Below are 22,285 nucleotides of genomic sequence, written 5' to 3'. Positions count from 1 at the left end.
GACAGAACTAAAGCTGCAAGACGGGATTTGTTCAGGGTTAAGCAAGAACCATATAAGAATTTTTAGTTCAAGCTGACTTTACAATTTATAGACTGAGTAAATATTAGCACAAAAAAGTGCATCTGTGTAGCCAAGTCATAGCAAAGATCTATGTGGAAATTTGATAACTAACTGTGGTCAGCCTAAGTAGACTCAGAATTAATGAATTTAGAACATATGTGCTTATACATCAGCTCACACATATTTGTAGCCTTTATTACAGCTGTTTTAAAGGCAGATAAAAACCCAATTGGCATTCTACGCTTAAGTGTCTCCTACCCACCCTCTATAACTTTAGTCCCTCATGATTCTTGCTTACTTTTTCTTCAAGTAGCACATAAATCAGGGTCACCCTACAAAGTACTTCTGTGCAGGTCTCACATTATATTCTGCACCCTGGTTCTCACAGCAGCTCTATTATATCTATGATGGTGTTCATTGATACTCCTACCTTTAAACAGATGAAGTAGAATCATAGAACAGTTTGGGTTGGAAGGGACCTTAAAGATCATCTAGTTCCAACTCCCCTGACGTGGGCAGGGACATCCCACTAGAATGACTTACTATTCCTATCCAATTAGGAAAGGATAAAATTCAATAAAGACAAATGTATGTGGAATATAAATTCATAGAGAGATTCTTCATCAGCATGCACTTGCTAAATACTTATCAACAGATAAGAAAAATAAGTTTCATCATTTCAGAATGAGATGCATTTCAGCAGTGACATCATGAATTCTACATCTCCAGCTAATTTTAATCAAGTCACTAATACTTTGTCATCATCAAGGGCATTAGAACAAGGAGGAAAAAAAAAGCTTACCTTATGGGTTCACCATTACTGTCACTATTTTTTTGGCAATGGAAAAAGTAGATGAAGAGATAATCCAAAAGAGAAGTCAAGTAGATAAAAAGATAATCCAAAAGAGAAGTCACAAGACAAGCTTTTCCATTACTACTTTGCAAGCATCATGGTTCTGAAGTACACAGTACCACCTTACTGTTGTTCAAGGACCTCAAGAAACACATTTTGAGGTTCAGCTGATTAGATAGCAAGCCTACCTTAACAAATCACTAGAAACTAAACCCAAATAAATAGGACAGGCTAAGAGAGTTGGAGTTGTTCAGGCTGCAGAAGGCTTCAAGGAGACCTTAGAGGAACCTTCCAGCACCTGAAGGAGCTACAGGACTGCTGGGGAGAGATTTTACAGGGCATGGAGTGATAGGACAAGGGGGAATGGGTATAAACTGGAGAGGGGCAGATTTAGACTAGACGTAAGGAGGAATTTGAGGGTTGGAACTGGATGATCTTCAAGGTCCCTTCCAACCCAAACTATTCTATGATTCTAATTTCTTCAGGATGAGGGTGGTGAGGCACTGGCCCAGGTTGACCAGGGAAACTGTGGATGCCTCATCCCTAAAGGTGTCCAAGGCCGGGTTGAGCAGCCTGGTCTGGTGCGAAGGGGGGGTGTAACTAGACAACCTTTAAGATCCCTTCCAACCTGTTATCTGATGCTATTAAACACACAAAGAAAAAGACCCCTCCCCGCCATAAAGCTGCCAAAACAAGCCCTGCTGTCCTACGCGCACCAACTCGAAATCATGACGAGCCCCGCGATGCTCGGAGCCCCCGTCGAGGCTCCCCAATGGCAGGGCAGGGTGTTACCTGCTCCCTCTCCCGCTCTGCTCCGACTGACAAAGCGCCGCCGCCGCCTCGGGCTTTCAAAGGAGGCGGGAAGCGCCCGCGAGCCAATGGCAGGGCGGGGGGGAGGGGGGGGGGGGGCACCCCGCACGTGCCCGGCCGCGCCGCGCGCTGCCACAGCGGGGGAAGGAGGGGGGCGGGGGAAGGAGGGGGGGGGGTGGAGAAAGCGAGCCCGGTAGGTCCCGGTTCGGGGGTGCTCGAAGCAGCCCTGAAAGGTCGGGGCTTTCTCCTTCCTTCAACGCCTCAGGCTCACAGAATCTGCCACCGTCGTTTCCCCTTCATAGAATCATAGAACCATAGAATCACAGAACCATAGAATCACAGAACCATAGAATCATAGAATAGTTTGGGTTGGAAGGGACCTTAAAGATCATCCAGTTCCAAACCCCCTGCCATGGGCAGGGACATCCCACTAGACCAGACTGCCCAAGGCTCAATCCAACCTGGCCTTGAACACCTCCAGGGATAGGCTCATCGTAGTGCTTTATACAGTTTACATTCATCAAAAATTGCCGTATTAGCTGTTTTCATAACCAAAAGCGCAGCAGAAGTACAAAGTTTTCCAGACTCTTTCTGTTTTCCAAAGGCTTATGTTTTCTTGAGAATATCCTTGGGTAACTTGGAGCACCTCCCATACGAGGACAGGCTGAGACAGTTGGGCTTGTTCGGCCTGGAGAAGGCTCCAGGGAGATCTTATAGTGACCTTCCAATACCTGAAGGGGCTACAGGAAAGATGGGGAGAGGCTTTTACAAGGGCATGGAGTGATGGCTTTAAATTGGAGCAGGGAACACTCTGGAGGTGTTCAAAGCCAGGTTGGATGGGGCTTTGGGCAGCTTGGCCTGGTGGGAGATCACAGAATCACAAGGTTGGAAAGGACCCATTGGATCATCGAGTCCAACCATTCCTAACACTCCCTAAACCATGTCCCTCAGCACTTCATCCATCCGTTCCTTAAACACCTCCAGGGAAGGCGACTCGACCACCTCCCTGGGCAGCTGTTCCAGTACCCAATGACTCTTACTGTGAAGAATTTTTTTCTGATATCCAACCTGAACCTCCCCTGATGGAGCTTGAGGCCATTCCCTCTTGTCCTGTCCCCTGTCACTTGGGAGAAGAGGCCAGCTCCCTCCTCTCCACAACCTCCTTTCAGGTAGTTGTAGAGAGTAATAAGGTCTCCCCTCAGCCTCCTCTTCTCCAGGCTAAACAACCCCAGCTCTCTCAGCTGCTCCTCGTAAGACTTGTTCTCCAGCCCCCTCACCAGCTTTGTTGCTCTTCTCTGGACACGCTCCAGAGCCTCAACATCCTTCTTGTTGATCATCTTGTTGATGAGATGTCCCTGCCCATGGCAGGAAGGCTAGAACTAGATGATCTTTAAGGTACCTTCCAACCCAAACTATTCTATGATTCTGTGATTTAGATTAGATATAAGGAGGAATTTCTTCACCATAAGAGTGGTGAGAGAGTGGCAAAGGTTGCCCGGAGAAGCTGTGGCTGCCCCATCCCTGGAGGTGTTCAAGGCCAGGTTGGATGGGGCCTTGGACAGCCTCATCTAGCAGGATGTCCCTGCCCATGGCAGGGGGGTTGGAACTGGATGACCTTTAAGGTCCCTTCCAACCCAAACGGTTCTAAGATTCTATGATTCTATGATAATGTCAGAAAAAAAATGCTGAAGGTTTGGGTAATTCCCTGATAAAGCTCATGTGAAAGAGAAAAGCTGATTTAGACTACAGGGTTTGTTTTTTTCTTTTTTTAACAGAGCAATAACTGAAAATAAACTCTGATGTTGCTTCTCAATGTTTCATTTAAGCAGAAAAAGCCACATTGCAAAGTTACCCTGTTTTTCCTTCTGAATACTACTGTGGGGTGGGGCTTGGGATGGAGGGGAACTCTTTGCCTGTTTGGTTTTAGTAATGCTTTTAGTATTCAAACTGCCTGAAATCAGACATGCTTTAGAAGCTATGAAATAAGAGAACTGGTTCAGTTTCTTTAAACCAGTTTCCCTTATGACCAAAGCCAAAAATTGATTTTGTATCTAAAAATACATTTAAAATCACTGACTCCTTCTTCAGAGCTCTTTCTATACTCAACAACAGCATCTGAAAAAATGTTTTTCTTGTATGAAAAAAGGCTTCAGAAGAAATAGTGAGAGTACAGGCTCTTCCTTAATAGAGGGTATAGGGGGACAATGGGAGATCAGAGCACAATAAAAATAAGTTCCAGTTTATCATCTCTATCCACGAGTTTGAAAGTCAAGGTGATTCTAGGAAACTGCATCAAGCAGAAGTATGGGAGATAGTCTTAATCTCTTTAGGAAAACAGGTAACATTTTTGGAAATAACTAGTAGTTCAGAAGAATGATGCCAGGCAGCTGAAAAGGCTTATTAAGACTTTCCTGTAACATGATAAGAATTTCTGGATATAACATTAAATGCATGAAAATTAAAAGAAGACTGTTTAGCTGTAACAGTTATCACAAAGTCAACTGACAGCTCAATTAGCCCATTTTCTTTGTTACTCAGTGTTATCTACTTTATCTTCTCTACATGTGCTGAAATAGTTTTCCTCTCTAACTTCTCTGGTCCCATCTTTCCTGTATAGCTTCCTTTTCATTTCTCAACCTTAGGATTTTCTCAGCAGGCCCATCTGATGCAGAATAGCCTTTGACTTCTAGCAACTGTCCTCTCCAACAAGAAGTTTACAGGACTTTTCTTCAATAAAACAAAAGAAAAAGCCCCTAAATTTTAACATAAACTAACAGTAGCTGAACAAGAATTGTTAGATGATCTCTTTTTGTCTGGGCACATGTCCTCTCTGTAGAATTTTATCTTATTCAGCTGGGGAAGGAAAATAAAATAGAAGGGAAAGGAAGCAAGATTGGAATGTGAATGAGCAATCCAAAACTGCTAAGATTTACCCCTTCCCACTGAAGTTTATAAGCAATATAATTTTTATCTCACTATCTCACATTTTAAGATTCTATTAGTATGAAGACTTTTCTTTAGCAAAAATTATTTTTAAACCTAAGCAGCTGACACAATTGCATGAGGGACAGGTGGCCTACTTAAAAAAAAAGTGACTGCTGTTATCATCTGAACACCAATTCAGTATGAAACATATGGAGACATCTATCATACTAGGGTAACCTTCTATCTCATCTGCTGTCCTGGCTGTGGTAGCAGGCAACGCGAGAAGCTTCATAAGAGACACAATGGCAATATCAATAAAAGCTGGGAAAAGGTCAGAAAAGAGTACAGGATTCTTCTATTCTAGCTGCTTATCTACTTACCCTTCCAAACTACTTGCTTTTATTCTTTCTGCCTAGTGCCTAGCATAACAGGTGATGCTTTTTTCTCCTTTTATTTAAAAGGACTAGCAATCAAATAGGGCTTAATAAAGTCATGCACTTAACACCAGAAGATAGCTGCTTTTGGTGGGGGATTTTTGTGTGTAGGGTATGATGCTCCTGAAATATGCAAGACCTTAATATGATTCCATGCCTAGTTCTCCAAGAGTTTAAAAGCTTTCAGGAAAAATACTAGAAGGTATACAAAACAGTCTCAAAAGAAATCTTGCTATTACTTTGTGTAAGACTGTAGAATAAAGTCTGACTGTGAAATAATAGCTTAAGACATTCTGACAGATATCCTTCAAGTAAGTAAATGAGTCATGAACCTCAGAGATAGGAAAAAGAAAAAGACAGAGCTGAATCATATATCAGTTCTGAATTTCAAATATGACATGCTTCTTTTGATAGTCTGTGTATTAGCAGGGCTTTAACATGTCTTCTTTTTCACAGGACTCCAAAGTCAAATGTGTTTGCTGAAAAGATGCATGTAGACCTTTGTTGCACTGTATTTTAAATGTATGCAGACGTAATTTGGGGCTTATTCTTACAAGGGAGCAAAATACCCTGGTTCTACTTATGGAGAGTCATGGCCAAGAGATTTGGCACAAAAGCCCCAGTTAAGAAAATGTTGATTAATGGATGTTTTTTAGACTGAAAAGCACTTCCTGGTGAGTCTTTATGCCAGTTTGCATGTATCATCAGACAGATGTGACTAGATGGCTTCTGATGGCGTGAAGCCAAAGTAAAGGGATCTGGGTAGTGTTATGCTCTGCCAAATGTACATTAACTGTTGTAAAAACCTGTTCTAAAGCATCTTTTCCTTTGATTCAGATATTTTAATTGGTTTGGAGGAGGATGCAGAAAGGATGAGTCATAATAAAGGGAGAAGGGTTCTTCCTATAATCTGATGAGAAAAAAAGATGAAGAGTGTTCTCGGGTTGCTAGCTTGAGAAGAGGGGCAGATCTCAGAAGAGATGAGGAGGTTGACCGTTTGCCATGAAATATCTCAAAGGAAAACACTAGAGCAAAATCTTGGCTTCAGGTACTACAAGTTTATATGTAGGCAGACCTTTGAGATGTCTTCATTGTTAAGAGTGGAGGTTCTTCTGCTCTTATAAATAAATCACAAGAAGTTGTAAATATAGATGTCTCCAAGGCTGCACACACTAGGAAAGGCAACAGAAAGTAAGATGGCAACGGAAGAATATTCTGCAGTCTGAAGCTGATGGGAATCTTGTAGCTAGTATGAATATAATCGATACTGATTAATTATGCACTGAGCTCAACTGGCATTGTGCCAGTTGAGGGTCAGATGTAAGAAATATGAAAGTATGAAAGATCTACAGGCTGATAGGCTTTGAAAAAGGAACTATACTGAAACCAGAAATATGACGATGCTTAGCTTTCGTTTCAAGAAAGGCAATGAATATTAGGCTCTGATCAGAGAGTAGTGCTCCTTTCTGAATCAGGACTTGTGGAAAACTTGCTGATCATATAACTGCTCTGCTAAAGTGTTGGCATCCACAGCCCTGACAATAATATCCCCAGTGAGTTACTGATCAAGTGAAATTACGGAAAAGCAGCAGCTTTTTAATGTTTCACTGAACCAAAATCACCTCGCAGAAATAACTGCACGTAAGCATTTTTCTCTGGAAAACCTGAAGTGCCTATGGTTTTTTTTAAGGCAATCCCCCCATAAATATGCACTGTGTGCTCTCAGTCAAATCTCTAATTCCTACTCTGCTCGATACTTGTGTTTTCTAAACATTGTTTTATAATTTCATTGCTTTATTCACAAAAATGTTTAGGAAAAGGCTAATGAGAACAATAGAAAAATATTGCAACAACAGAGAACTATGCCATAGGAGGCAGTCTTTGCTAAACTGGATATTGTGGTAATTGTGAGTTAGTTAATTAGAACCTCCTCCTTCTATGCCTTTCTGCTGGGGCCTGGGACAGGTGCAGGCCAAGGATGGCACAACCCACAATACAGTGGAAAAGTATTTTCACATCACCTGAGAGCCGTAAGTGAAGTCTACGTAATGAATCCTGAAGACTTCATGCTGCACTGATTATGTAAGTTAGGTAAACACTGTATTTAGAGGTACTGAGATCTTTTTAAAATCTCTTTTTAAAACCTATTATTACTCATTCAAAATGCCCCTCTTTGCATCTTGAGGAGTTGCTATCTTGCTTCCATATGGAGGCAAGAAGGAAAAAGCAGGGACAGTTCCTGGTATACATGTCCTTGTTGTGTTTCTGATTACTATTACAGAGAGAAAGTGGGGAAACCCAGATTTTTAGGGTAGGCACAAGATACCTCCTACAGCAAAAAATATCCCAAATACAAAATCTGGAAAGTAAAGTAGAATACAAGTATCTTATACTCCTCGTATCTCTAGAATAATTTGGAATTGACTGCCTTTGAACCAGAGAGCTCCTGCCTAAGAGTACTTTTATGCAGACATCAACTCCTGGGATAATTTTTGCTTCCTGTATATTTCTCTAAAAACAGATGCAATACTTAAAGTTCACCTGTAGAATTACATTTTAATCCATATAATGGATTTCTGGACATTACTTTCTCATATGGCAAAGTTTGTATGCCACTATCCTCTCAAAAATACCTGGCAGACTAGGGCACAAATGGGATGCATGCAAGTACTGCTGACTCTGACTGCCCAAAGAAGCTTAAATGAAAACAGTAGTGTGTTCATTGTTTTTTATTTCAGTTACTGGGAGCAAAGCGGACTGCAGTTTGCCTACTTGTTCTGCTTAGCCCCATTATTCTTGAGAGTGTCAGAGGTAAATCTTGCTTTCTGTCCTAAACTCTTAAGCACTGCTGCATGCTGCCTATTAAAAAGTTGTCACATTCAGTGCCCAGGTTAGCTGCAAATCGAATCAAAGACTCAAGCAGGCAGGAATGGATATCTAAGAGTCACCTAGTGCAGCTCCCTCCTCCAGTGGGTAAACACTGAATTCAGGCCAGGCTGCCCAGGGCTTTGTCTGGTTGGGTCTTAAAAACCTCCGAGACCTCACGGTCCCTCTGGGAAACCTGTTCCAATGCTTAAATATAACATACTGAAATATGTTTTCTTTATATCTATCTGGAATTCCCTTTCTCAGATTGTAATTGCTGTCCCTCATTCTCTTTTCCTGCCCCTCTGCAGAGAGCCTGGCATCAAACTCTTGGTTGGTAACTTTCTCTTAAACATTGGAAGGCTGCTGCTAGGTCCTCCCTAAGGCTTCTCTTCTGACAAATTTATTCTGTGCTCTTAGTGTCTGTCTACTAAATGTGTAAAGTGCTTAGGAAGGTACTGTATTAAAAATTTTTATATTAATGTAAATCCATTACGTTCTGCAGGTCACTGATAAAATCCTGGACGTTCTACTGAATTTCTAAATTATAAAATATTCAGAAATATTTTGTGGATGTAAGATTCTTACGAGAAATCCAGAATCACATTTTATTTCAGTCCTTAGCACTGAAGTAGTGATGGATCATGACTGCCACCTTTTTCTTTATATTGATTTAGGAGGGAGTTTCCAAAATAAAATGAGAGAAAACCCTGTGGCCCCTTTTTCTTTAATTTGGGATTACACATGGAAAAGGTTGAGAACAACAACAATTTATGTTCTGCAATATTTAAAATGACTACTTAAATTTTCTTTACAAAGAACAGAAGCTGTAGTGTGAGAATAATATATTTGTCAACATTAGTTATAGTTATAAATATTGCATTTTCACACTGACTATTCATTTATAAAAAATGGTAATTCTAACTGATTTTAGAATCAAACCCAGTCATGAATTACTAGAATCAAAGTCTTGAGGCATATACACTATGACTGCTTCTCTTCTGCCTAAATTCCCTGTAACTTTCCCTGGTCATTATTATTTTCTTCTTCCTCTGCTGCTTCTTCCCTTTGCTCTGCAAATTTTGTGATGGTTGCAGTGCTTCCTGTATATTGATGTTTTCATTCAAGGTTTGTATGACCTACCTTCTTTTCTTTGTATGATCCTCAAGGGGAAAAAAAGTTAAGACTTTGTTGAAGAATAATGAACTAAACTAGTTTAAGAAAATAAAGATGTGGTAATTTTTCCATACTGTGAATTTATAAGTGTTATAAGTGTTAATGTAAGTTTTACAGAATTTTAATGTTTTTCGTCCTTCTTGAAAGTTTAATATGTAATGGATATTCAGTTAATTTTTCAAAGCATTTGTTATTAGTAATATAATATTCAGTATTTTTTATCCAGATGTTTCCAGGCTTTTTTATAAAGGTTTATACATCTTTAGAAGATTTTCCCAGTTATCAGATAAAAATAAGGTTGTACAGTGATGGCTTCTCCAAGGTTTAGCTGCACATCGGAAACAGGATGAGGATTCCTGACTTCAGCTCAGTGATCTATATAGGGTAAGCCAATCTCTCTCTAATTTTTATCAGAGGAAAACCTAGTATGTCTAGAATAAATAAATCTTGGAAATTTGAAATAAGCCCAGAATTCAGATGTGTTATTAATAGGGGGAGTGACTGTGTGTGTGCTTGCACAGATCTGAGACAGATCAAGTTTGTGGTATACAAAGTATGAGAAGGAACTTCAGAATCTGAAAGTGCTGGAAATATCCTTTTAACATGACCATATTATAACATTGTTCCCAGAATGCTACAGAGGGAAAGAAGGCCACATAAGCCACAGCGTTATGCTAAACTTTGTTAGCATGCAAAAAAAGATAAAAAAATCTCAAACTGTATAGAAGATAGGGGACATTGTTTATCCTACAATTTTTAAATAGAAGCCTGGAATTCTGTTTCCAGCTCTGCATTGTGATGTTGGGCAAGTTGCTTCTAATTATACTTTATGACTGTTCACTGTTTTTTGACAGCCCAGTTACAAGGGATCTGTGACCAGCCTCCTCTGTCAAAGACTTTGATGCGCTGGGTCTGTATTTTGAAAACCTCAAATAAATGTATACATATTTTTTTTAAAAAAAACAACTTAATTTTTCTCTGTAGTTATCTGTTCATTTTTTTCACCTAAAGGTGAAAACCTGGAAAACTGACTGTATGTCTCCACTTGTATTATTGAATACGAATGAAAAGTTAAGTTTGTCTGTATTATGTATTTATTGACTTCCCAGGGTTTTGAATAATTATATACTAAATAGGTTGTGGTGGTTTTTTATACAGGTATATTGCTTGTATTATTTAAGTCCTGGTAATGTTAGCTGAGATAAGATATGAGCCATAACATCCTAATCCCTAATGGATATAAACTTCTATTAGGTGCAACTATTTAAGCTTTTAGAACCCCCTTCCTAGTCTGCAGAAACTGTGTAAGAGAAATGGCAGAGACCTCTTTATGGGATATATGGTTGAAACATACTAGATACAAAGAACATCAATAACAGCAATGGGAAAAATGTGGACTAGAATATTGTTTCTGTAACTATTTGAAGATTTCATAAGTTTCCATGTGAAAACTTGTATTATACAGCAGTTGTGTGTGTTTCCTAAAATTATATTGACAGCAGCACTGAAAAAACAGAGATTCACCTTGCTAATGACCTCTGGGTTTGGCAAGATAATAAGTACGAGGGAAAGAGAAGATCTGTTCTTACCATAAACAGGAAAAGAGGCTTTATAACAGCAGCATTTGCTAGCACCTCTAAAATTAACTTGGGGGCAAGCTTTCCATGATAAATGACTTTTTTAGAGTTAATACAGAGCAGCTCAGCCGATAAACACATTAAAAATTATATTTCAAACAAGTCAGTCTGGAAACTAAGTTTTAAAATATTACAAGTGTATACAAACCCATAAATTTATACAGCGTATCCATTTTCTATTCTTATTGTTTGGCTTACAGTATTTCCATCTTCTGATTGAAACACAAAGTAATTTAAGGCACAGACAGATGACTGTAAATTATAGCAGAGGTTAGGTTAGAAGGCACCTTTGGAGGTCATGCAGTCCAGCCCTTTATCAAAGGGCCTTTATCATTGAAAGTATTTGTTTGGATCCTAAGTAGATGTACACTAAACACCAGGAGAAAATGTTACTGCATGGAAAAAGAAAGAAAGCAGAGCTAACTGTATGCACTTTGTTTATAATTTGCATAATACATCAAGTGCAGGTAACAGATGGTAGGTGCAGGTAGGGAACGGTGATTTAACTTTTTAAATTCTTCCATTGTAACAGTAATTATTACCCACATATGTGACCATTAAGGAAGTTTGCTGGGCTTTGTCAGCTTTTCTCAAGCTTTGTCAGTTGCTGAAGGCATTCTCATCTCTAAAAACTGGATGCAAGGTAAAGGTAAAAATGTTTTTATTCTGAAGAACTAGCATTTCATACCACCAACTAAACCCGACACTGCAGTTTCCTTGAATGGCAAAGCCAATTAAAGAGGTTCTTGCTACCCTCTGCCCCCCCAAACACCTCTTCCCACGGTATTCATTCCTACCTAAGTGCTACAATTTAATGCTTTATTTGCTATGAAAAAAAACCACCCTATTTGTGTCTGTGCTTCAAATCAGCTCAGTGAAATGATACAAGTTTAAAAAACTGCTTTAAACTGGATTAAACCCTTTTAAACTGGATTAAACTCTGTTAGAAAAAACTCTAAGAGTAAGGTGTAAGAAGAACATTGTATTCATGTTGCGTTCTCTTTGTGTGAGTGATTGATGACAATGGGTAAAGATGAGGCAAGAGAGACGCTCCTTTCTTTAATGAGACCACTTTTTGTGCTGTCCAAGCTAAGTTCACAGAAAGAAGGTTCACATTTGCAAAGAACAAGCAACATTACTAGTGCGGATGTCTGTTTCCACATTTTTTGTCTAAATTATTAACTTATTCAGTCTTTGATGCAAGAGCGTGAGGGGCTGAATAAACTCCATTTTGTCCCAGAGTGTGGAAACCCTCCTTCCACCCACTGCTTTTGGCCACTGTACAGCAAATGACATGTTGACCTCTTTTGTCCACCTGACCTTCACAATTACTGATCAGGTGCTTTTGTGGTGACAGAAGCACTGCCACAAATCTACATCCATTAGGTTTTAGGATGCTATAGTCCAATTCTGAAGCTGAGCTACCACTAGCACTGCACTTTGATGTGGAAGTTAGCTAATTATTAGAGTAATGTTGTGCCACAGTGCCTAAAAAGGGTTGTTCCTGAGATGCAAATCTGTGTATAGTGATATAGAAAGAGAAAACATAATATTTTAGAACAAAATGAGGCGATAATTTATAAGTAAGGACAAGCATGGAAAAGAATTACAAAATGATTAAAATATCACAACAGAACAGATACAGCAGAATCCATCTTCAAGACAACTAAAAGATGTATTAATAGTCTGTGCAAGAAATGTCCATTTGCCTAATAATGATTAAAACATTTCCCTGTATTTCCTTCATGTACCACTGCAATTAGAATATATAGGAAATTGTTTAGCCCTGATGTTCAAGAAATAATACTCAACAAGCTTATATGCATTGTATTTAGCTCTCCTCGTGGAAGGTGATTTGGCACACTGGAGCAGTAGAGATTTTTAATACATTTTATCATAGCTCAAGTGAAATGTGAGGAACTTCTTGAAGGTCTACCAGACTATGGCAGTGTAAATTGAAGACTGAGTCTTATCATATCTGGCATTTAAAAATATTCATAGTCTTTTAAGTAGAAAAAAAGAAGTGGCATCAAAAGGCATACTTTCTGCTCCGTTGTTAGAACAGGAGTTTTCAATAGGAATTTCTGTCGTATGTGAACTGCTCCTCATGAGTGATTGATTTCAAAATGATGCATAATCTAACACAGGGACAAAAGCTGCGACTGCCAGTAGTGGCCTGCTGTCACTGCTGCTGTTGCTACAGCTGTTGGTGTCTCTGAACCCCTAACATTGACAACAGAATTAACTAATACCTTCCAAAGACATGTACTTCTCTGCTGACATTGCAAGTGAAACCAAACTATTCCAAGGGAAGAGAAATGAGGTTCTTTTTTTTTTTTTTCCCTCCAGTATAGATAATGGGAATGGGGAGAGGTAAAACTGATGAATGCTTCTGAAGGATACATTTAAGTTGTAAAGGAAAAAGCACAAGTTAGAAACATCACTAGATCCTCATGGTAGCTGTCTAGGTTTTAAGACCCTGCACGAGGAGTGCTGAGCCATTCCATTGTTATACATACTACCCCCATAAGGGCAGCAGGGGAACATTAGTTTTAATCCAGAATATAAAATGCCCTAGAGCGCCTCTCAGGAGCAGAGGCAGTAGAAGAATGTGGTTTAAAACGGTGACAGAAGCCAAGGTCAAATGAAAGTGTATGTGCGTATTACTTTCTTATTTAAATTTTAACAATAATGGCTAGATCTGGGGAAGGGTAAGTTTGTATTATACTTCACATACTCACATATTGGATATTACACAAACAGTTTACCCCAAGGGTAAATCCTGTGTTGCTTCGTCGCCGAAACTTGAAGACCAGAACTAGTAAAGCCTGTCAGACTTGGGAGTTTGGAAAAATTTATGTTTTGATTATAAAATAAGCACTGCTTCTAAATATTTATTTTCTCCAAAATTAAAAAAAGTTTAAAAATATAAATTTTATGCTATTTTTGGAACCAGGCAAATCTTGACTGTGATGTTATCTTGCATTGGTGAGTGGTAAACTTTGCATATACATATTCTAGAAAAAAAAAAATTGAGGTTTCACAGTAAAAAACATGAATACTGGGTGTGTTGTAAATGGAATCTATCTTAAGATATTGCTGTTTACAGTAGCACTATCCACTCACACTGGTTTCTGTCCACTTTTTGCAATTAGCCAACTAGACTCCAGTTAGATATTAAAGTCAAATAAATTTTTAAGTTATATACTAAGGCAGTAGTGTATTCTAGATTCTCCAGAATTCTATTTGTGCAAATTGCTTCAGTTACAAAACGTACATCTCATATGTAGAACTTTCAGATCAGATCCAAATCATTTTAGACAGAGCCAGCTACCATCATTTACATCAGTATTAATTTTTGAAGCCTGATAATAGTAGCATAAGGACTGCTATATGTACTTCGCAGAACTTAAGATGTTCACAGACAAAGGCATTTCTATTTGTAACTGTAGAGCCAAGTAAGTACAGGCCATCTAAATAATCACATTTCCCAATATCCGGTTTTCTTTTGTGCATAAGTACATAAAAGCACAAATATGACAGAATAGGTATTAGACACCTTGCTAGTCCCATTATAGAAACACAGGTTCTTACTTTTAACATATGTGAGTAGGCTTAAAATAGAAATAAACCATGAGAAGAAACAAATAGCCATTTTTTGTTCCAGAAGCTCAGCACTGAAAAAACCTTTTTTTTTCTGTTGGTATACGATTTTGTAATTAGAAGAAAGATAAAAGAACTACAAATCACTCTTAGATACTGAATTAACGGATAGCTTGTGTGATCTAAAGAAAATAATCTGTATTGAATTGGTGCCTATGTTTGCAATTTCTGCTGTGAAAAGAACAGAGTGGCATTTTGCAATAGATGGCATATACAGTAGTGGGTATGTTTTATGTCTGTATTGATCCTTTGCGGTGTATTGTAGAAGCAGCCTGTAAATTATTCATGTCTAAGCCAAATTAGATTCGAGAAAAAAACTGTTTTCTGAAATCTGCTTTAAGGGCAGCAGAATTGTAAATTCAGCTGGCTTAGCTATAGTGATTTCTAACAATTGTTCAGTTGCTAATAATATCTCAATCATCATGTAAAGAACACCCTCAGACACTGAATATAAAAGCAGTGGTGAAAAGTAAGTTTAGATAACAGGCCTGAGAAGGCACATCAATGGGACTTCTCTTTGCCCCAGAAGTGCCAGCCTGTTTATTTTGTTTCAGGAAACAAAACCATGTGGATATTAAATGATCAGAGGCTTGAGACTAACACTCTTCAACACACTGAATAGTGTCTTACCAGGTGTATTTTCCCCTATAGGGGCCGCACCATAAAGCAACTTACTGAAATGATCGAGGTTAGCAATTTTCAAGAGGAAAGGAATCAGCCTTCAGTGGGCACCCTGAAAAAGTACTGGTCCAAGTCACCAGTCTTCTTGCACTCCTCAGTTTAACAGTGCAGAAACAAAAATAATTTTGTAAAGTAATCATCTGAATAATTAGAGGAATATGTAAAAACATTGTTTATAGAAAACACAGACATACAAGAACTGGTAGTATTCATCTGAAACACTGATAATTACTATCCCTTCCTCTATAATGTGAGATACTTGAGTACTGGGGAGGGAAAAGATACTGACAGTTCAAGTCTAGAAGTATCCATAACAGTATAACATTTTTTACTAACTTATTAATATAAATACTCATAGATAACTGGTATAGTTTTTAATTTCTTTCCCATTTCATGAGCACTTTCAAGTCTGTTGTGCAAGGCATGGAGAAGCCAACACATACAGCTATGCTGTCTTATTAGGCTGAGGTCATCCCAACCAGTGTATGAAATAGCTAAATAATGTAACCGTTGTAGCACAAGAACTCTGTGCCAGCAAGTTGTCCAAATATTTACTTACCTTTACAGGCAGATTTTACAGCTGACACTGAACTGCTTGCTGCCATGGCTATGCTGCATCCAGTAGCTGTGCTAGTTCATTTGAATCTAACTTGTTTCCCTTCAAAACACTGCAGACATAATTTACAGCTCTACTACGTATACGATTTCAGTTACCAATATAAAATTTTCTACAGCATATAAGACATTGGAGGATTAGGTTACGTATAGCAATGAGAAAAAAATTTTACTTATAAAGCACAATCACTCCATGACAACTGTAAAGGGATTACATGCTGAAACATGCAAAATCAGCTGGATTTAAAGGTGTTTCTCAAGATGCATTAATGCCATTAACTTCTCATGAAACACTCAAGGTATTCCAGGATTTTAATTTGTGCTATGGAAAGTCTTTGGGATTTTGGGTTTTTTTTCACTTTCTTGTTGTGTTGATCCAGATCTAGCATAGCCTTTCCTACTGCTTTAATGCATTACAAATCATGTTACTCTAATTAAAGCTGTACTGTTGAACTGGAAAATGGATTAGATGCTGGAAAATGGAGTTCAGCTTAGACTGTTTTCAGATTACTACTCTCTACCAAATCCAGATGTATTTACTTACCCTTAATTTTAGTGAAGCATGTCCAGAAAGACCTATAAAGAGGGAGAACAATAAAATTTATGTTAATAATTACAATCCAAAGCCCATTATTTTTCAGTTTCCCCATAAACTCCCATGTAACTTGCCTTTAGATAGATCACATTTATAAAGATAAAAATAGATCAACCTTATTCAAATAGTTATGGTTTATCATTTGACTTAAATGTCCTATTGATACCACCCCTTGGATTGTCTGATTCCTCATACTCTTCACTGTAAATTCCTAATTATTTACATATTAAATATTTGTTAATGAATATTTTTATAAACATACATACATAGATAAATACATTCATGCCACTAGCTCTTGAAAGATTAAAGCTGTTCTCCAATATTGCTAATCTTTATAGGAAAGAGATGCAGCCAAGTTGCATACTATGGAAGTCATCTTGTTTGGTTTGGCTTTCTAAAACTTTGATATTTACATTAAGTTACGTAGACTTTCTGTACCCAATCTAAACAGACAGAAATCAACACAAGCCATTCAAAAGCAGCTTGGATAAGTAATTTCTTTTCTCTTTCTTATAACTATAGAAGAAGAGTAGACAACTAGCTTTTCCTGATATGTTAAATGAGATGAGACTGACCCTATCAGACAGATCTGGGTTGTCCAAAGAACACATTAAAGGTAGTTTCTTTTCTGTGTCCTGAAAGAGGCAATGACGTACAGCTTCAAGTTAAATAATCTGAAACCAAAATTAGTGAGCACTAATAACAATCTCTCATTTCAAATGTAGTCTTATTTTTTTTCCTCACAGTCTGTAGCACCCACTGAATTTTTGGTATTGGGAGAAAAGTCTTAGGATCTAGATTGCTGACAGTGATGTTTTTCAAAGAACCAACACAAAGCATTCATCTTGACTACTCCTAAACTGGAGGAGCCTGCACCTACACACCACATAATGTTTTGGCTGCACTGATAATCGACTTAAGAGACTTTTAGGCAGAATCTGTATTTGGGGGAGTATTACATGAAATAAGAAATCTCAAAAAACTACCTTCTTTGGGTTTCCAGTAAGGAACATTGAAAGACATTTCCTAAAGCCTTTCTTTCCACTTCATAGAGGGTCTTCTTCCTCTCATCTTCATTGCTACAGTTATAAAAGTTCAAATATTCCTCAAGGATTTTAGGCAGAGAACTGATAAACAGGATTAGCAGCACGCCATAGTTCCATTAAGCCCCTGTTGAGCTTAGTACATACATGGTGAAGGGAAAGCAATAATACTGGAAAATTCTATTCTGTTCCTTGGAAACTGAGAGCTGAGGTGAGAACTCCTATGTGTATGATAAATCCTATCGCACATTCACAAGTACCCACACTTCTGCTCTTGTGTGTCAGTAATTTAATGTCAGTAAATTATTTGAGTAACTGCAGTTGGGTTAGTGGTTTTAACTGGTTTAGTGTTACTCCCTTTCTGTCTAAAATTACAGAAGAGACCAACTGTGTGCTCTTTGCTAGCTGCAATTTTCTATTGCAGAAACACTAAATTTCAGGTTAGCTTGTCTGTAAGCACCTCCTTTAAAAAAAAAAAGGTTGTGGCATGTTCACAAACCAAACTTTTCAGCATCAGTTATCTTTTCATATACAGGGATGTCTGGAGCATGCATCTATCAGTGCTGCTACACACCTCTGCGCATAGCACTACAATTTCATTAATTTTTAGAGGCATAGATAACAGTGATTGTCAGAACTGTTTTAAATGAGGCAACATAGCTCCTAATAGTATTTGTAAGAACTTACTATATATTCCTGTAGAACTATTTGCACTAGGAATCCCATCCAATGCATGGTAGCCACCTGATGGGAACATTTGAAATTTACTGTTAATGCATTTCTGTACACACAAGCTTTCAAATAGGCATTACAGACTCAGTGTGGTTTCTCCTGTAATTAAAAATATTTTCATTTAATGGCAAAATATTTTTGTTCTTGTTCCAAGAACATACCACTACAATCCAGTGTTTAAACCAAATGTTTTCTTTTAGCTTTCTTCAAGTGCTTAGCAGCCAAACTACATGACTTCAGTGGATTCTACTCAAGTTTTCCCATATAAAACAAATGGCTTACTTATAAATATAGCAAAAAAAAAGAAGCTGTGTAACATGGTAAATATCAAATCCACTGCTACTGGAGAAGTTTACTATTTGTTCCTGAGAAATAAACAACCTGATGCTTCAGCCAGTACCTGACTGAGATAATTCAGATCCATTAAGGTGTTTCCATAAACTTCAGTGGACTAAACTATACAAGAAGTATACGATAATGCTCCAAAGTGAAGTCACAATGTAGGATGTCAATCTGAAGCAAAAGTGCAATTTTGCTTAGGGTGGGAAGATCACAGAGAACTGCAAATAAGATACAGCTTGGAAAAAAACAGATTAAAACACAAAGCAGGCCATGCAACCTGACAAGTTCCTCAGACTAAATAAATAAATAAATAAATAATCCAGTCTTGAGATATAATTTCAACAGCCGCAATAATGTAATAGTTGTGGAATTTAAGTTGCTTTATTACATCATTTTGTTAACTTAGATCATAGAATCATAGAATAGTTTGGGTTGGAAGGGACCTTAAAGATCATCCAGTTCCCACCCCCCTGCCATGGGCAGGGACACCTCCCAGTAGGTCAAGCTGCCCAAGGCCCCATCCAACCTGGCCTTGAATACCTCCAGGGATGGGGCATCCACAGCTTCCCTGGGCAACCTGTGCCAGTGCCTCACCACTCTCACAGTGAAGAAATTCCTCCTTATGTCTAGCCTAGATAATCTCTACCTACTGCTGCTTTCAACGTGCTCCCAAATGAGCAGAAATACTACTACAAATCTGTCTTTTTGTGGTTTGGTTTTTTTTTTTTTTTTGTTATTTAATGGGATCCAAGGTAAAATATACTTTTAAAAAAGTTAATTTCTAGAATCATAGGGAAGGCATTCAGTTTGAGGAAAATAATTAAGGAGAAAATAGGTGTATCAGATCAAAGGCTTCCTTTCCTCCCCCTTTATAAAAGATGAAAAGCAGATCTTGATTTTATCATACAAGTCAAAGATAAATTGTTACTAGGATTTGCTTTCATTTAATGTTTTTGTAATACAAATAAGCTGAAAATACAACTCCCCTTAATATTATGTTTTTCTAAATAGCAAGCACATGGATTTAAAACTTGATGAGGGAGTGGTAGGTGGCTAAATAAATACATAGAAACCCTAGTGTTTTGTCATATAACAAACTATAATAGCACTTCAAAGTTTTGGACAGATTTCCTTATATTATCGGTTTAGGGTGTAGCTGTGTGGAAAATTGTAAATGTTGTCTTTTGGTATTTATTTTACAACCCTTTGTAATCTTCAGCCATATTTATAGTGTAAAGCAGAAAGAAATCATAATTAAAGAGGCTTGTTTAAGCACCCTTTGTAATCAAATGCTTCTCCATTTCTTCTTAAAATGAGAGCACAGGCTGTACATGTGGCTGCCCGAGGAGACCACCCGAAGCGCTCACAAATCATGACCTTACAGTGGAACATCTTGGTGGGAACGCCCAAGTTGAAGGAGCACATGGAGAGGATCCTGGATAAAACAAGCCGGCTTTTGTGGGGAGCGGAGGGGGGGTGGGGTGGCTACATGGGCTTGGACTGGAAGAGGGAAACCGTGGGGTGTTCACAGAAAGGGTTTTCTGGCAGAGGCTGCCCCGGGAGGTGGTGGAGTCCCCATCCCTGGAGGTGTTTAAAAGTCGGGTAGACGAGGTGCTCAGGGACATGGTTTAGGGGCAGATAGGAATGGTTGGACTCAATGATCCAAAGTCTTTTCCAACCTGGTGATTCTATGATTTTTGCTTAGGGACGATACCCGAGCCTCCCTCCTCGGCTCCTGCCCTTCCTACCCCCGATTTGCCCCCCCTCCCCCGCCTCCTACGCCCCCCTGCGGTTTTGCCCCTCCTCTCCTGGTTCCTGCCCCCCCATCTCGGCTCCTGCCCCACCTCTCCCGGCTCTTGCTCCCCTCATCTCAGCTTTGCCTCAGCTCTCCCTGGACTCCTGCCCTCTCTCCCCCGGCTCCTGCCCCACCGCCCCCCTCGGCTTCTGCCCCTCTCTCTCGGCTTTGCCCCCCCTCCCCCGGCTCCTGCTCAGCCACCCTCAGCTCCTGCCCCCCCATCTCGGCTCCAGTTCCCCTCCCCCGGCTCCTGCCCCCCTCCCTCGGCTCCTGCCCCCTCTTCCCTCGGCTTTGCCCCCCTCTCCTGACTCCTGCCCCCCCCCCCCATCTCGGCTCCTGCCCCCCTCCCTTGGGTGTTCCCCCCCTCCCCCTGCTCCTGCCGCCCTCCCCGGCTCCACTCCCTCCTCTCTCCTCCCTCCCCCGCTCCTGCCTACCCTTCCCCCGCGGGATGCACGGAGCATACTCGCTTCCCGAGGCTCGGGGCTGCCCCCCGCGTTTCCCGCACTCGCCCGGGCTCAGATCCCCAGTTCGGCGTCCCTTGGGCTCACCCTTCCTGGGGAGTTGGGACAAAAGACCGTCCCGGGGGGGTTGTCCCATTGCAAGGGGGTGACACCGGTTCCCGGCAGCGGGCGGCGAGCAGGGGCGAGCATCCGCCCCAACGAGGGCACCGAAACGCAGAACCCGAGGCTTGGGGTGAAAAACCGGCTAGGAGTTACTTTATTTAGCCTTTTGTAGGTTGTTCCCATCGTAAATAAGGGAGTCCAAGAGCTGCTTTCACGTTATGACTTTCCCCTGTTGTTTATAAGATGCTCGGGGCAAGGCTTATAAAGAGAATTGCTTTCTGTTGGTCTCTTTTTTTTTTTTTTTTTTTTTGGCAAAACCAGCTAGGCTTTAGGGCAAACAAAACCCTCGGGTTTGTGCAGTTGTACAAAGGTGTGATAGGTCCATAAACTACGGGAACTCCTTTCCATTCTGCTGAAGCAGAGCTCTCTTGAGCTAAGACATGAAAACCATTGCTACTCAGGGAACGTCCCTGGGGAGCAAAGTGGGTTTTATGAGCGTATACAGGAGCCGTACTAAAAAGAGGTTCTGGCTCTGGACTATCACTGTAGTGAAAACTGGCCCTCGGTTGTTATAACTGAAACAAAACTAGAACTGCTCAGATAGGACACAAATCTATCTCCTGTAGCAGCTTTGGAAATGTCCCAGAACTGTAGCTGTAAGAGCAGCTGGGTATGCCATAAAAGAAATAGAATAGTAATATTTGCTGAAATTTCACTTAGAAGAGCTTACCTTATTGCCAGCTAGCCTAGGTCCAGGTGGTCAGAATATAGCTGCATTTCATTTCAAATTAATTTCTTTATATTTGGACTGAAATCTTCTTGTTGCCTTTTTCTGCCTTCATTGCTTAAGCCTTCTCATCTACTTTTTTCTATAACAGAACTCAGGATCAGAAAAGATTTCATAGACTATGGCGTCTACTTCCTTCCTGCAGCGGTCAAACAGGTCATATAATCCCATTTGCAAATTTATCAAGCTTTCATCTTTAAACAGGTTTGTGGGGTTTGCCTCCATAGTCCTATTGGGAAGTTGTAGTACTTTTTGTCTGTGACAGCTTTAAACTTTTCTAATCTCCACGATAGATTTTCATGGCAATTTACTCAGGTAATGTTATGCTGATACTGAGTTCTACTTTTAATGTCTTCCCTTTCAGTGTTTCTCTTATCCTCCTTTATCCCTGGTATATTTGGAGAACAATAATAAACCTTTTCTCAGATTTTCTTTAAATAAGGTAATAAGCTAAATAAGGTAAATCCTTTTAATGTCCTCTATTAAGATTGTCATCCATTTACCATTATTTCAGAAAAGTTCATAATAAATTCCTACCTAATAGATTGTACACCTGCCTGTCTATAGGAAAACTGTGGGGTGTTTCATAGTTTCTTCTCCCCAGCAGTAGGTAGTTCTACTGAAACAGATTAAGACACTGTTTTTTTACCTATGAACTATTAGCTGGTAGTAGAAAATTCCTGTTATTAATTCCAAACTGTACAACCTT

The 22,285-nt window shown here is 39.5% G+C and overlaps 1 protein-coding gene across 2 annotated transcripts in view; it reads right to left on the bottom strand.

The window, feature by feature from the left end:
• SGMS2 (sphingomyelin synthase 2) overlaps positions 1–20,793 on the bottom strand; it is a 61,682-nt gene extending 40,889 nt beyond the window's left edge. Inside the window, exons 1-3 of one of the 2 annotated variants that reach the window (XM_054065453.1) lie at positions 20,775–20,793; positions 18,045–18,101; positions 16,264–16,295 (exon numbers count right to left, since the gene is read on the bottom strand). The gene's annotated coding sequence lies outside the window, so the exon portion shown is untranslated. Of the gene's footprint in view, positions 1–16,263; positions 16,296–17,300; positions 17,318–18,044; positions 18,102–20,774 lie in introns of those variants that run through there. The other variant, XM_054065454.1, reaches the window with a different exon arrangement.
• Between the last annotated feature and the right edge of the window lie 1,492 nt (positions 20,794–22,285).

The sequence above is a fragment of the Cuculus canorus genome, chromosome 4 (genome assembly GCF_017976375.1).
Source record: "Cuculus canorus isolate bCucCan1 chromosome 4, bCucCan1.pri, whole genome shotgun sequence".
NCBI classification, from domain to species: Eukaryota; Metazoa; Chordata; class Aves; order Cuculiformes; family Cuculidae; genus Cuculus; species Cuculus canorus.
This window is presented reverse-complemented; position numbering and strand designations above follow the sequence as displayed.